The following is a 14,465-nucleotide window of genomic DNA, read 5'->3' on the forward strand; positions in this document are numbered from 1 at the left end:
ATATGCTGGGAAAAACCCAGAAGGCTATAAGATAATGCAATGGATAACACAACAATAAACCTGGAAAATAAATATTGGCTAACCAAGGAATATGAAAACTCAACCCCAAGGTAAATAATAAATAACAAAGAAGCTGACAACCCCATTCACCAGAGAGACAAGGAACAAAACTTAAAAACATTCTCACAATCTAAAAAGAAACATTAACCAAGGGTCCAAAAAACAGGGACCATGACAGTTTGTCCTGCTGGTTCAAATGGGCAAACAGTTTTTTATTCAAATCTCTCCAGACCCTGAGCTACAAATAGAGTTCAACATACCCAGGGTATCTTTCTGTTATCTGAATTTACTTCTCTAAGTTATCACAGGGTTACAAAAAGTTATTTTCAAGAGCGAAATAATCTATGAAAACTATACCTATTCCACAAAATTAGGAAAAATAATTAATAATAAGTAAAACAAATGCAACATTGCTCATAATGGTTTCATTTGTTGAGATCTTACCTTTTTGTTTGTACAGCAAAACATCATGCTATGACTCCCATAGATGCGAATAGTTATCATGAAAATACCAGGCACTATTTGCCCCCTCCACACCAACAATATGCACGGAGACAAACATGCAGTATTCCAATTTACTCTAACAAAGGGGGTTAATGTGGACTTATGTGTCAAGAGAAAAGGAGAAATCTCACTTCCTTTAGCTAGGAGATGATCCTCAAGAGGGTCGGATAATTAGCCCCGTGAAGGTGTGGAGAGGGGTGATTCCTAACTAGTACTACCCCTCCCTCATCATTACTCTGTGTGCTGAGGTGATAGGAGGTGGAGGGGGATAAAACAAAACAAATAAAACTCATTAAAGGGGCCTGTGTGGCTACAAATTCCCCTCTGCAGCATGCTAACACTCCGCAGACGTCAATAGCTCTGGTCAGAGGTATCATCGTTATTCTGCCTAGGTATGAACTCAGATCAAAGCCTTGTATAGTTCGTTGCCTCTTAACCTGAGGCGGGATTCTCAAAATCAGAGCCCCTTGTTTGGCAGGTTTCCATTTTTTACTCTCTGATTAAAGCCTGTGGAGACCCAGAAAATCACTCTGCATAGCAAATCCTGAGATGAAAAAAAATCCAAATGATTTCTCCAACGATGCACCCATGGCATTTTGTTATTTTAAAGAATGGAGTTAATTTTTGATGATGCAAAACAGATGAGGGCTCTTTGTAGTTGTGTAAAAGAAACTAGCTAAATCCTCAAGGAAAGTTGTTTTCATCTACAGTGACAACGTCAGCATCAAGGAGCCACGGGCCTGATTTTTCACACATTTCTAACCTGTGGAGCAATATGGCTTCAAGAAAAGTTTCACCAGTTTGGATTACCCCGAAATTTGGTTCTAACCTTTTATGTTTTCAGAGGATCAGCCAAAATGTTTTTAGTTATGGTCTCGTGGAAGATGTGTATATGTTTTATTTATTTATTTAAATGCATCTATCAATTCCTAATGGCTTCATGTACTGTGAGAAGTTGACAGCATGTTGTATGAGTTGTATGAGTCTTGGGTGAAGCACAGCTGTAACGTGAAAACTGCTAAAGGTTACACAGATCCAAGTGAGAAGGATCAGCAGGACAGGCAGCATTTTACCAGCATAGAAAGTTAATGAGGCTGTTAGTATTTTTAATCATTTTGTGCAGAAGAGTTCTGTTTCATCCAAGCTGTACTTTACGTTTGAATCTATAGGAAAACACAGACTTTTACTAGAATCAGGGCCTCTTTAAAGCTATAGACTTTGAGTATACTCAAAGATTAGAAGATCATTGTGAGTATGATAATGCAAGCACTTATCTCAAATAAAAGGACTCTTTAGCCATCTTCTTGGTGAGACGTTTGCATGGATTGCCTTAAAGGTAACATAAAGACCACCACAAGAGCCTCTGATTCTTCATCTGGTGCTATTGTTATGTCTAAATTTGTCAAAATGATAAATGTGCTCTAAAGCAGGACTCTGTGCAGACAAGTTCAAAAGGTTTCTTAAGTAATGGTGAACAAACACTGGAGATGAATTCTGTCATGGGAATTCCTGGGGACAGTTCAGATTATGAGGACTGGAGCCCCTGAGAAGAGGGGAGAGATAGGCTAGCCTTGGTTAGCCCACTGACATCAGCTCCACAGAATTGTTCCAGGTAGTGTTATATGAGATTGCTTACTTGATCATTCTGGGAAATATACTTGAAGTGGGCCACTGGTCTGTTTGCCACAGTGGGGAAGTCAACAGGCAGGTGAGCTGTCAGTTTTTTGAGAAGGAATTCAAGAAGGTACAGACCAGTTCAACAGGGACAGGAACGAGAGTTCCCCACACAGGGAACTCTCTGAAACAAGAAAACTTAAAACAACAGGAGAATCATAGAGGAGCCTGACTACCACTATAAGGAGGCAGAGAATCTATTGGAGAGCGAACGTTGGAGCTGGTCCTTAAGTAAAAGCAAAAGATGAGATTCACAAGCAAAAGATGTGACAGGTAAAGATCAGGAATCCCAAACTCCACTCACAGGCACCTGGCAACTCAACCTGGATTTGGAGGGAATGAAAAAAAAAAAACCCCAAACACCAAACAATGCAAGACCATAACGATTTTACAGCTAACCAAATAACATAGATGGAGACACCTAAATTTTTCTTACTTTTGTGGTTTTAGTGGTATTAATTAGTAAATGTTAGTATGTTAACACATTAAACAGTGGCAGTCACTGTTACATGTTCATGTTAGCTTTAATTTGTGAGTATTTTTTTACGATTTAGCTCAAGGCCCCTCTGCTTTTTTCATACTTTTTCTTGCTGTTTTTGTGAGTCATATATTTTAAAAAATCATGCTGAATTGATGTTAATATAAAACTTTAGCTTGTCTTGAGAATAGGAAGTGAACAGCGAGTCAGAGTTTGAAACTTTTCCCGAGGTGATGTTTTGCCCCAACATGCAAGGTGCACTTCACATCTTCTTCACTGCACATCTTCTGCATCAGCTCTTCCAGGTCTTCTCCTAAATGACCCCATTAGATATATTCTAAGAACAATGTTTAGTGTTTATGTATTTATTTTATTTGTATTTTTTTAACCTGTACTGTGTGGCAATTTTATCAAGTAGAATCATGGTCTGTTGTACATTAGCTTTGCAAAGGTGAGCGCTATAGACTACAGGCTCCTCTGGTTAGTCTTTTTCTTTTCTTTATTTATTTTATTATTAACATTATTATTTGTGTGGTTATACAATGTCGGAGCTGACAGGAGGTGGAGGTCAGGTTGGCAAAAGAGAGGAGTTGGAATAATGGCATAAAGAGAAGAAGGAGAAGGACAAGAAAAAGAAAAGGGCCAGGGGGCGGGGCCGAGGGGGGTGTACTGTGTAATTTTTCCTCCATATGTATGATGGCCTCATCACATCCTGACAGCTTGAGCTCATCTGTACAAAAACTCCATTTACTCCTGCTCACACATTTTGTTTAGCCCATAAGAAACAGAGGCAGGTGCAGGGGTTTTGTCCTCAGGGCAGTATACAGCTGTGACAACTCTAACTGCTATAACACACACACACACACACACACACATACACACACAGAACATGTGCCAACAAACATGCTGTTCATTAATCACGCATAATAGCATTTCCAGCTAACAGACAGCAGGCACAGGTTACAGGCCTCAGGCATATTACTGCAGGTGTGATCATGGACCCACCCGTTATACAGAAGGGATCAGAGTTTGCCTGCACTTAAACATTAATGTGTTTAATGTAAAAGAACAAGTGAAAGTAAAAACAGCACAGTGGAACGACTGAAAAAGAATCAAAAGTTGAGTGGGTGGTTTAACTTTCTACAAAGAAGCAGTTAAAAGAGTTGGGAGAACTCTTTGTTAACTCCTTATGAATGTCTTTGAGGTCTGTGTTTCTCTATAGTTTATATGGATAGTAAAAGGGCCAAGATTTCTGTAATCTGTAAAGTTCCCCTATGAACACGCCATGGAGTGTTTATGTCACCAACATAGATGGAGACATATAGAGAGGCAGCAGTTTTGTGCCATATTTAACCAGTTATTTATGTTTGGCCATGACTCTGCTTAAGATTCTGAAATTGGAATAAATGAACACAATCTAAACAAAAAAGAACAACAAACTTGTTTAGCCATTGTAAGAGGAGGCTGGGGGACAGAATCATTGTATTTCCCATATGTCAAAGAGATGCTTTAGACACATCTACAAGTGACTTCTGCAAACACATCGTAATTATAAGAATATTCATCTTGCGGCACACTTTTATAGTCCCTTGCAACTGGCAACAGCTGGATCTGTCATTAGTTTTTTGGTAAATATGGCTTTTCACCTTCTAAGCAGGATTTTTTCAAACCTTTCAAAGGTGTTTGGGGAGGAATGTTTCCTGTTACAATTTGTGCAAAAGCCAGGACCACCAAAAAAAAAGGAAAAAAAAGATGAAGAAAAATAGAATTCTGACAGGATTATTACAGAGTCCTGACCTCAGCCTCCTCCACCACCGTCTCATTGGTTGGGTACAAGCCACTGCGTGTTGGGCATGCATCACCAGGGGGAAAATATAACTGAAACTTTAGTATTACCAAAAATACTAAATCAGCTGTTAAATATTTCCCTATTGTGTATATTTATTCATTGTGTTTGTGTTTTAAATACAGTTTGTTTTAAGCTGCGAACTACTGCACAGAATTTTGTTGTGTGACTGCATAATCACAATAAAGCATCTTTAAAGAAACAGAGGCAGTTATAATGACTGGAGTGTTGAAGTGATGTCTAACAATAACGATTACAATAGTTTACATGCAGAGATGTTGAAACATGGTGATAATATGGTTCTAATCAACTGATGAACAGTAAACTATACTTCTAAAGGTTTTTCCCGCTGGATCACTCTGGGATAGCTCTATAAACGTCTTTAAAAACTACAGTCTGAATATTTTCTTGCCTTTCTCTTGGATCTGACTTTGCTCAGATATATATAAGGTGCCAACGCCGTCCTCACTTCCTGGGCCTCCCCTCCTCTGTTTCCAGCCATCGCTGATAACGGCCCAGATCTGCAGCAGGAATGTGGGCTCTGGCGCTATGTGTTTCCCTCTGAGTATTTGTCCAGGTCAGCTTTGACTGTGTGTTTGTTGCAGTTGGAAGGCTTGGGAGAGAAACAAACACTGCGCTCCAGTCTGTTGTAAAACCAGATGCCCAGGAAGTGGTGAATGGAGAGTGGATGTGGCAGTAATGGGAGAGAGAGCTGAGACCATTGTGTTCTAATGCACTATTGTGTTCTAATGCATATACTACATCCCTCCACACACACACACACACACACATACCCTGCTGCACTGGTTAGCAGTATTTGGGTCAAACATTGAACTCTGCCCTCTGACCTTTTAATGGAGCCACAGGTTAGTTAAAACTTCAAGAGAAAGCTATTTAATAAGCCTGAGGTTTCTTGTGTGTTTGCTTTGTTTTTGTAATGAGTTATTTTTTAATCATCATAAATGATTATTTTATGAAGGCCATATAAAGACAAATTAACTTGCTTCCCATTAGATAGTTTTCAAATATTTACTGTTTTTACCTTATGAATGGTTACATTTATTTAATATTAAATACTCTAAATGTCTTTGGACACATTAAAGTGATATAATATTACATTTTCACACAGAGCTAAATTATAATTGATTTAAGATTCAGGCAACAATTTGAATCCAAGTTCAGCACTATTTATACCTTCATTCATGTCATCAGCTACTATCTGTTTCTTTTTCTGCTTGACATCATTCCCCACCTATACTCTGACTGTCTGTGGTGCTATTTTGTGACCCATACAAAACAGATGGTATAAAATGATGGGCAAACTGAGTGAGGTGATCATTTTTCGTGGGTTTGTCTCTACAAGGAACACCATTTGTGTAAATAGAAATTCAGGTTTTGCCATATCAGCTCTTTATGTGTCCGTTACTTTTTACTTTTGACCTCGACCTGCATGTTTATTTTGTTTAAATGAGGGCCTCATTATGAGCTGAGAGACTCCCTCATCTGATTAACCTCTGGCCTTTGCGACCTTTGATGAGGTAAACACTTTTTACATCAGCACTCAAGTTCATTTGTTGAGAAAATGTTTCAGTCATTGGAATAAAAAACCCCAAATGAAATTCCAATTCACTGCAAGTTTTCCACAGCAGTGAACTCCAGTTAAGGGTTAAATGTGCTTTAGTGTTCCCTGTAAGACTTTCAATGACCTCATATGACCTCTAATAACACAAAGCAGACCTTTGACTTTGGCCAGGCTTTTGTTTTCTATGCAGAAAGCTCCTCTTTAACCAGTAAATCAGCATCCATGTTGTAGGGCAGATGCTGCTGATTTGGCTTCAGGCAGTTGTGGTGTGAAGATACTCATGGGGCCCTAATGACCTGCAGCGACCTTTGACCTGAGCCCAGGTCCTTCAATATAACCAGCAGATCAGTTCCATATGGTGATTCAGAGAGAGAGGCCACTTACAGTAATGTATTCAGAGCTCTACTTAAGTCTGGATAAGTGGAACATACCAAACCTTACGGTGGTGATAGGAGTTTATTTTGCTGTAAATGATGATGGTATAATTCGTCATCATAAGTGTGTGGGAGAAATACCAAGATCAAGATTAACACTTTTTTAATGTCACAAATGTCAAACTCTACATTTTAAAGTCTAAGAGAGTTTGCAAACTTGTTATGCATCTTATCTGTGCCCTCAGTCATACACTGACGGATTATCACTATCTTGCGTGGGCAATGCTGTTGACACAGCTGCAGTCTGGGCGTAAACTAACGTGTTCAGGATGCACCTCGTCGCTGCCCGCCAGTCCGGCAGCTTCACAAAAAAATAAAACAGAGACTGGAAAGATTATCTCGCACATGCCCAGGGTGTGAAACCAGTCTCTGTAACTTTCTTTGACCTGAAAAGGAAAATGTCAGTGACTTTACGGTCACTCTTTTGTCAGCGGTGGAACAATTTTCATAACATCTTAAAATGAGCTCTTAGTTTTCAACAGAAAAGTATTTTTCTGTTTTTTGACTTGTGCAGCTTGACAGCTATGTGAGCTGTGACAGTTGTCTACTTCTATTATACACTGATTCTACTTATAATTCTACTTATACACTGATCCATTAGTATAAAATCATCCACGGGAGAAAGTGCCTTTACTTTTGTCATATAATGTACTTTCCACTCAAAATGCCTGATCTTTCAGTTACGTTTGCTTTGAATAGACAGAATTATTGGCTGTGTCATAACTTTAACTTCAGTAAAGCTACCACCTCTGCATCTCCAGACACAGCAGGCACTGCATCAAGAAGTCAAACTGCTTCTTCTGAGTCAATATTGACTTGGCCAGGAGGGGGCAGTGGCACCATTACTGGCTTTGCACAATGCTACAGAGCACTCTGCCCAGATCTCTTTCATGAAGCTTGAAACATCTGAAACAAAACCTGACTCGTGAGTCAACTCTGACCTTTGGTTGATAACAGATCAGAGACCCCGCCGGGATTTTTCTCCTTTCCTCTGGTATCTTCAGGTGCCAGGAAAGCTCTGCCCTGTAGGCAGATAGGGAGAGAGGAAGGCACTGTGGTGTATAAACTGCCCTTTGTCTAGCTCTTTACCTTGTCCTCCAGCTGAGCTCATAGATTCAGCTTTGTGTGAGTGTGGGGTGTAATGTACCCAGAGACAATGGTATCAGATTGGTGCTCCTCGGGGACAAATGTTGAGAGATCTATATTTAACACTGTATATCCATGTGTTGTGTTTCGGAGGGGTATAGGGTTGTCTGTATTGTATGTGCTGGTGAGGGGCTGGTAGATGGGAGGACATCCTCCTCTCTGAAAAATGTAACAGGTGCCACACAGACGGGATTTCCCCAAGGATCAATAGGGAAGAGCTCTCCCTGTGTGGTGCACAGTTGAATAAAGCACATTGGGGGGGGGGGGGGGATACATGAGGAACGTGTAGTACGGAGGACATGTGTATTATCTAAAAATAATCAGCAGCATTTTATTTCCTTCATAGCTGTTAAAGTTGAATTTGTGTGTTTGTGTAAATTCATATCAAAAGTAATACAAAGATCAGTTCCTTGTACAGCTGCTCATAGCTTGACTGTGCAGCTGTGTGATACTGATTATCTGCCAGACAGGCAAATGGCAGTAATTAGTAGCGGTAACATGAATTGACCTTTTTGGCCAAATGATACTAACTTACACTTAACATCGCAAGTCTGTTAAGAATCAAATAATGTCAAGGTTGTCCAGCCCCACTTTTTCCTCTCAGTTCTTCCCCTACAATTAATATTCTCACAGTTCATCATTAATTGCCAGCTGGTAAGGTCAAGGGGGAAATGGCATTTATCATGTCTTTATGTGTGGTCTGACTCCAGAACAAAATTAACTAATCTTCTTGCAGTATTGCTCAATAAACTTGCGTGATTGTAATTTTTGTATTTACAGAAATCCTTTGACAGAACGATCTCCATTAAAGGTCATCTTAGTTGCTTTGTTTCAGTTATTTTAACTAGGGATGCAACGATACCAATTTTTTCAAACCGATCCGATACCGATACTTGGATGTGAGTACTTGCCGATACCGAGTACAAAACCCGATACTTCTACCACACACAAGTTAAACTTAACCAGTAGTAAAGAAACGACCCCAGACAACTCTTTAACACAAACGAAACGTTTACTGAACGTAAGGGCAGAGACAAATACTGTACAACACCATCCCTTTTTTAAACTCAAATGATATTACAATTCCTTAACCAAATGAAATACACTGTATAAATGAAATAATTCCCTTTCAAATTATATTAAACAACCCAACTTATGTTATCACCTTTTGGTAAGTGACTCACTAATATACACTCCAAAACACGTTATATAAATCCACTAAACACACAATATTCACACATGGGCTCCACACACTCACATTCACACTTGTTGCAGGCCTGTTTGCTCCTCACGCCGGACGATGGAGAAAAATCCTTTTCTCCCCAGTAAGAGCACAAAAGTCTGACTTACAGTTCCGTTGCTCGGTAGATCGCCGTTCACCAGTCCCACACTAAATCCACTCCCTGCGGACCCGATGCTGTCTCTGCTACAGCACGTTAGCGAGTCACTGTCCAGCTCTCCGACAGTCCATAGCGGCTGCCTCCTTGGCGAAGCCAAGCAGTCCGGGCTAGCCTTTAGCCTCGGCGATCATAGCTGGAAACACAGCACGGTGGTGCGACCATTGAAACAAAAAGTCACTTCACCCACACTCTGTTGTGAAGCTCTCACACGGTTAGCTTTCTAGTCACACACTCTTTTGTGCTGGTTAACCTAAGTAAAACTAGCCGAGTCTCTCACTTTGGTTCAGCTAACCTCGTGCATCTCTCCATGCCGTTCTCTTCTCCTCCTCCATTGCAACAGATACACAGGTCCCGTTTTATGCTACCTTCACGGGCCTCCAGAAAATGAGAACTCTGAAAAATATTTTAACTCCCTTCAGAGTTACATACCATAAAATAATACTTTTATGATTAACATAACAGTTTGATTGCTCTAATTACCTGTATTTACCTTGTGACATATTACAGGGCAAATTACATTCAGGGTAGAGTTACATCACATAACATCAACTGTGAACACCTTATGTTACCGTGGCGTTTAAGTCCATGGGAATTATGAGTGTGCACTCCCAAATTCCCATCCGGGCTACATTAGTATCGGTTCATGGTATCGGTTAACTTTTACGAGTACGAGTACGCACACATTTTACAGTATCGGCCCCGATACCCGATACCAGTATCGGTATCGGTGCATCCCTAATTTTAACCATCAGTTGACAATCAGTTCGAGGTATAAATGTAATCAGATATCAAGATATTTAAAAAAAATATCAGGCAATTTTACTGTGAGCACTTCTAGGACTTCCCTTGAGCTTAACTGATCCTTTTTAACCTAATGAAGATTATCTGATGAGGTGAAAAGCAAAGGTTGGTAAACAATGAGCCACCAGCTCAAGTCTATGAGCTCCCTGAACTGTAACTGTATTATGTTGTAACATTTCATCACACTATTATGCAAATCTTATCAATTAGTGTGGAAAACGTTGGATGTGTTTCTGTTTGATTATAAAAAATGTTCGGCACGTTCATGTCCTAGAAGGATGGTTTCCCTCAGGACATGAACGTGTCCGTTCTTTCACAGAGGATCTGAGGTCATATCCTGTTTGTTATTCCCGAAACTCTCATCTTGAATGGCCCGGCATTTGTTTTCCAACCATCCAGGAAGTCCCCACTTAATTTGTTATGCCTCCATCACCTCTGCTCCTTTTCTTTCTAATTCCCATTGCAACACTGGCCCAAAGCGAGTGCTCTCTTATCACTCAGGGTCTTAAAACATGTTTATTTTCAGAAGCCTCAAAGAGAGCTGCCTGCTGGTATTCAAACCCAGAGATTTGGTCCCTCGGTGAGGCGTCAGGGGTGTTGCTCCTGCTGCCATGTTTGATGGGCGTCGACAGCCACTCGCGGGGCTTCAAAGAGTAACGTGGTGGCTACAGATGCGTGACTACTCACAGGGTCCTAATCTGTTCAGAGAAAGGAGGCATCCAATCCGGATCTTTTTCATCAAGCCACACAGAGCACAGGGCTTTTTCCAAGAGGCCTGCTGTAATACAGTGCATTAGTGAGATAAAGGCCTCTCCTCACAGCTGTCTCATGCTGACAGACTCTTGGAGAAACTGATCTTTTCATTCTTTTCTGCTGTATCTCCTCTTCAGGTCTCTGCCTTTGCAGCCTTTGCAATTCCTTTCAAACTTAAGCTTGGCCTTCTTTTTACCCATAAATCTCTCTTATTATTGGTCTCCTTGTGGCTGTGGTTCATAACACTGTTCACTTCACTGCAAAGCCTCAGACATTTTTTCAGTTTTTCTCAGACACATGATTTAACAAACAGTGAAACCACGATCTCTGTGCTACAATTCAGTGGAGTAAACTGTAGCAGCATGTATGCAGGGATTTCTACTCTAAAATTTAAACTGACATTCATTTTAGATTAATGATAAATTCCACTTGTTTATATGAAAAGTTCAACTACAAATCAACAACAAAAAGTACAGTTTATATATTGTTATAGTAAAATTTAGGTTAGATTTAGGCATAGAGTCATTGCATTTTAGGTAGTAGGTTGTATTGGTACTGTAGTATGAATTAGAAGAACTACGTTACTAAGATTAGAAGACCTTTGACACAGAACTTACAGTTATAAAAACTGTAAGTACAATGATAAGTGATGAGTCTCTATTTAGTTACTTCCTGTTTTGACATCTCAGTTTGTCTTCACTGGCTATCTTTGTTCACTGGGAAAAACCCTTAACATCCATCACCTCTTTTACAAAAAACAATAATTAGAACCTTTTTTAATGCATATGTCCAAAACAACCCAGTGATTTAACAAGTACCTGCGAACAAGATAAGGAACTTTTGCTCTTTTGGTGCGGACGTTTTTAAATGTTTTACACAATTTGAACTGTGAGGCATGATGCTTTCAAACAAAGTTAGTCAAATTTGATCCAAAATGACTCAGAGCTACTCAGAGCACAGCTTTAAAACTCTGCTGCCTGTTGCTTACCTGCTGTCTGTTTAGGAGTTAATGAGCCAAATTTTGTTGACCCATCCATCTAGCTTGACTTCTTTTATATTGCGATTTTATGGCTTTATAACAAACTTTCACTACTCTTTTAAATCCTCCTCTAATGTAATTTGATCCGCATTTACAGAAATGTGATGCAACTTTGGAAAACCCAGAAAAAGACAAACCGAAAATGCTAGTTGCACACAATAACCGCCAAACAATGACAAGAAAGAACAACTGGACTTTCCAATATTTGCAGTGTTTGCTATCTTAACATCACAGTCTGCAGGTATCTCTTAAAACTAGGGCAGACAATTTAAATTTATTTCACAGTTTCTGATGCATAAACTGCAAGCAATGAGCTATTTTTGCCCCCAGTCCTTGTCCAACAAACCTCTCAGTGCAGCCACACATTATGACAGTTGTTGGGTTTTCTGCTGAAGTTTGAGTTTTCGCATTCATTTTCTGATTCTTGTGTTTTTGATGTTTTAAAAACTTTTTGAGATTTGTATTGTATTCATGTATTGTTTATTTTGGTTATGATTATATTCCTAGTTTAGTCTCTCAGTTTTCTTACATTTTCACTTTGCTGTTATCTGCAATATAGTTTCTATTCATGGTTATAGTTTAATTTATATTTTATTCCTGGAGTTTCAGTTTATGGCTGCCTCCCCTGTGTTTTTTATTTCCATCTCCTGTTTGATGTCTTCATGTTCCTGTTTTATTTTGTCTTTAAGTCTTTTTGTCTTTTGTGCTTTTATATTTAGTTTTATTTGTCCTGTCTCTGATGTTACCCTTCTGCTTCCACTCCTCGCTGATTGCCTTTGTATCTGTGTGTATTTAAACCATTGTTTTTTGTCTGTTCGTTGTTGTGATGTGTGTCTGCCTTCTCTGTGTGCTCAGCCTGTGTGTCCCAAGCTCCTTCCAAGTGGTCTCCCAGTATTGCTTTTGTCATAGTTATCCTTTTGTTTCCTTTTCTTATCTATGGATCAATATCAGCTTAAACAAACCGCTTGATTTTGTCTGCACTCCAACTCGCTCCATCTTTGCATTTGGGTCCTCTCTGTACCACATCCCAGTATGAAAACAGTCCCCTTAATTCAAACTTTATTGAAAATATTAACTTCCTAAATCCCTTAAATTGTAAATTAAAAGGAACATTTCTTTTGTATGGGAATCCAATCTCTTTCTTGGGAATTTAGTGCTTAAAAATAATAATGTAAGTATGTCATCTTCTGAAAAATAACAAATTTAAGTCAGTAAGACCATTAAAAAGAAGTTTGTGGTCCATTCCTTTGGCACAATATCTCTGACTGGACATGTAGCAATGCACAAAAAGAATTCTCGCCTAGCCTTTTTAAAAATTAAATAGTAAACGAAGGCAGAGTGACAGATTCTGATCATCTTCAGTAGACTTGCAGCAGAGAAACCAGAACATCTAGGCTAGGGAGGAAGAGCGGCACAGATGAAGGGAGGGAGGCCGGGCTCCAGACGTCACATCTGCCACCGCTACTCCCCAGGGAACTACAGGGCATGGGAACTTCACACATCTCCACCCAACCCTCCCCCAACTCTGGTCCCGCCACTGAACATGGACCCTCTGTGGCTGACTGGGACCCCTGCTTCTCCCACTCACTTCCCTAACTCCATCACGCTACAGTCTTTGCTTTTTATATTCTTCCTGCTTCCTAATTGTTGTCTTTTTCTGTCTTTCTCTATGTGGCTCCACCACCCTCTGTCTTATCAGTCATTCAGCATCCTCTGCAGATGTCATGGCTTCAAGGATGCTTGTACACAATCCAAGCATACACTGAGTGCAGTCTTTCTATAAATACACAGTTACATATGATCTCATTCTTACTGGTTTTACTGAATTTGAAATCACTGTATCAAGTTCAAGGGCCTCCTTTTAGATTTAATGTTCAGCTGTAAATACAACTATAGCGTTATCTGAAACTCAATACGCATGTGTTCAAACAAGGAGCAGGTATACGCTTATTTATTGTCACCCTGTGGTCATTTATATTGATTCCCCATTTGCTTTAGACGGGTGGCATACAGTAGCTTTATGCACATGCTCATAAGAAATGAAGAGTTTGGGAGAATTAAGGTGTTAATAAGAAAATAGACAATTAGAATTTCACCCAAAGCTAAAAACAGCTGTTTGGTTGTTAAATGTGACCCATTAGCTGATCCAGTGTAAAACAAATATGTGCAGCTTCAGTTAGAGTTTTTTTCCATCCAGTCAGAGGAGATGGCATATTATGTGGCAACATAAAGTTGTTGAAGTTTGTCAAGCCAATTTTCTTTTGAAGACAAACTTGCAAGATGTCAGACATCCAGTTTATGTTTCACAGAGCTGTTTCCTTCTTGATCACTGCTATAAATTCTGAAAGATATAACTAACATGACAGTATCAGTTAGTTATTGCACTTGTGTGATGAAGCCTCGTGGCATTTTGGCCTTGTGCCATCTTTTTTTTTTTTCATCCATCCATCTGTCTACTCATTTTCTGCCGTTAGGTCTATTTGTGTAGATTTTTGTGAGATTGCATACAGTCCTCTGAAAACCCAACAGCATTTAGCTTAGAAGCTGGTTGGTTAGAAAGGGTGCTGGAACGGGGAGCGACACCAAAACGTCGTAAAGGAAAAAACTTCACCATGAGAAGCACAGATGTTGGCTGCAGTGGACACTTTTCATTGTTTTTTTATTTTTCTGTCGTGACCTCTGTAAACAGAGGTCGAGTTTATGGGCTTATTTACTTGTTTTGGGACATATTAAATAAAACTTGAGTCT

The sequence above is a fragment of the Pelmatolapia mariae genome, linkage group LG12 (assembly GCF_036321145.2).
Source record: "Pelmatolapia mariae isolate MD_Pm_ZW linkage group LG12, Pm_UMD_F_2, whole genome shotgun sequence".
Lineage (NCBI taxonomy): Eukaryota > Metazoa > Chordata > Actinopteri > Cichliformes > Cichlidae > Pelmatolapia > Pelmatolapia mariae.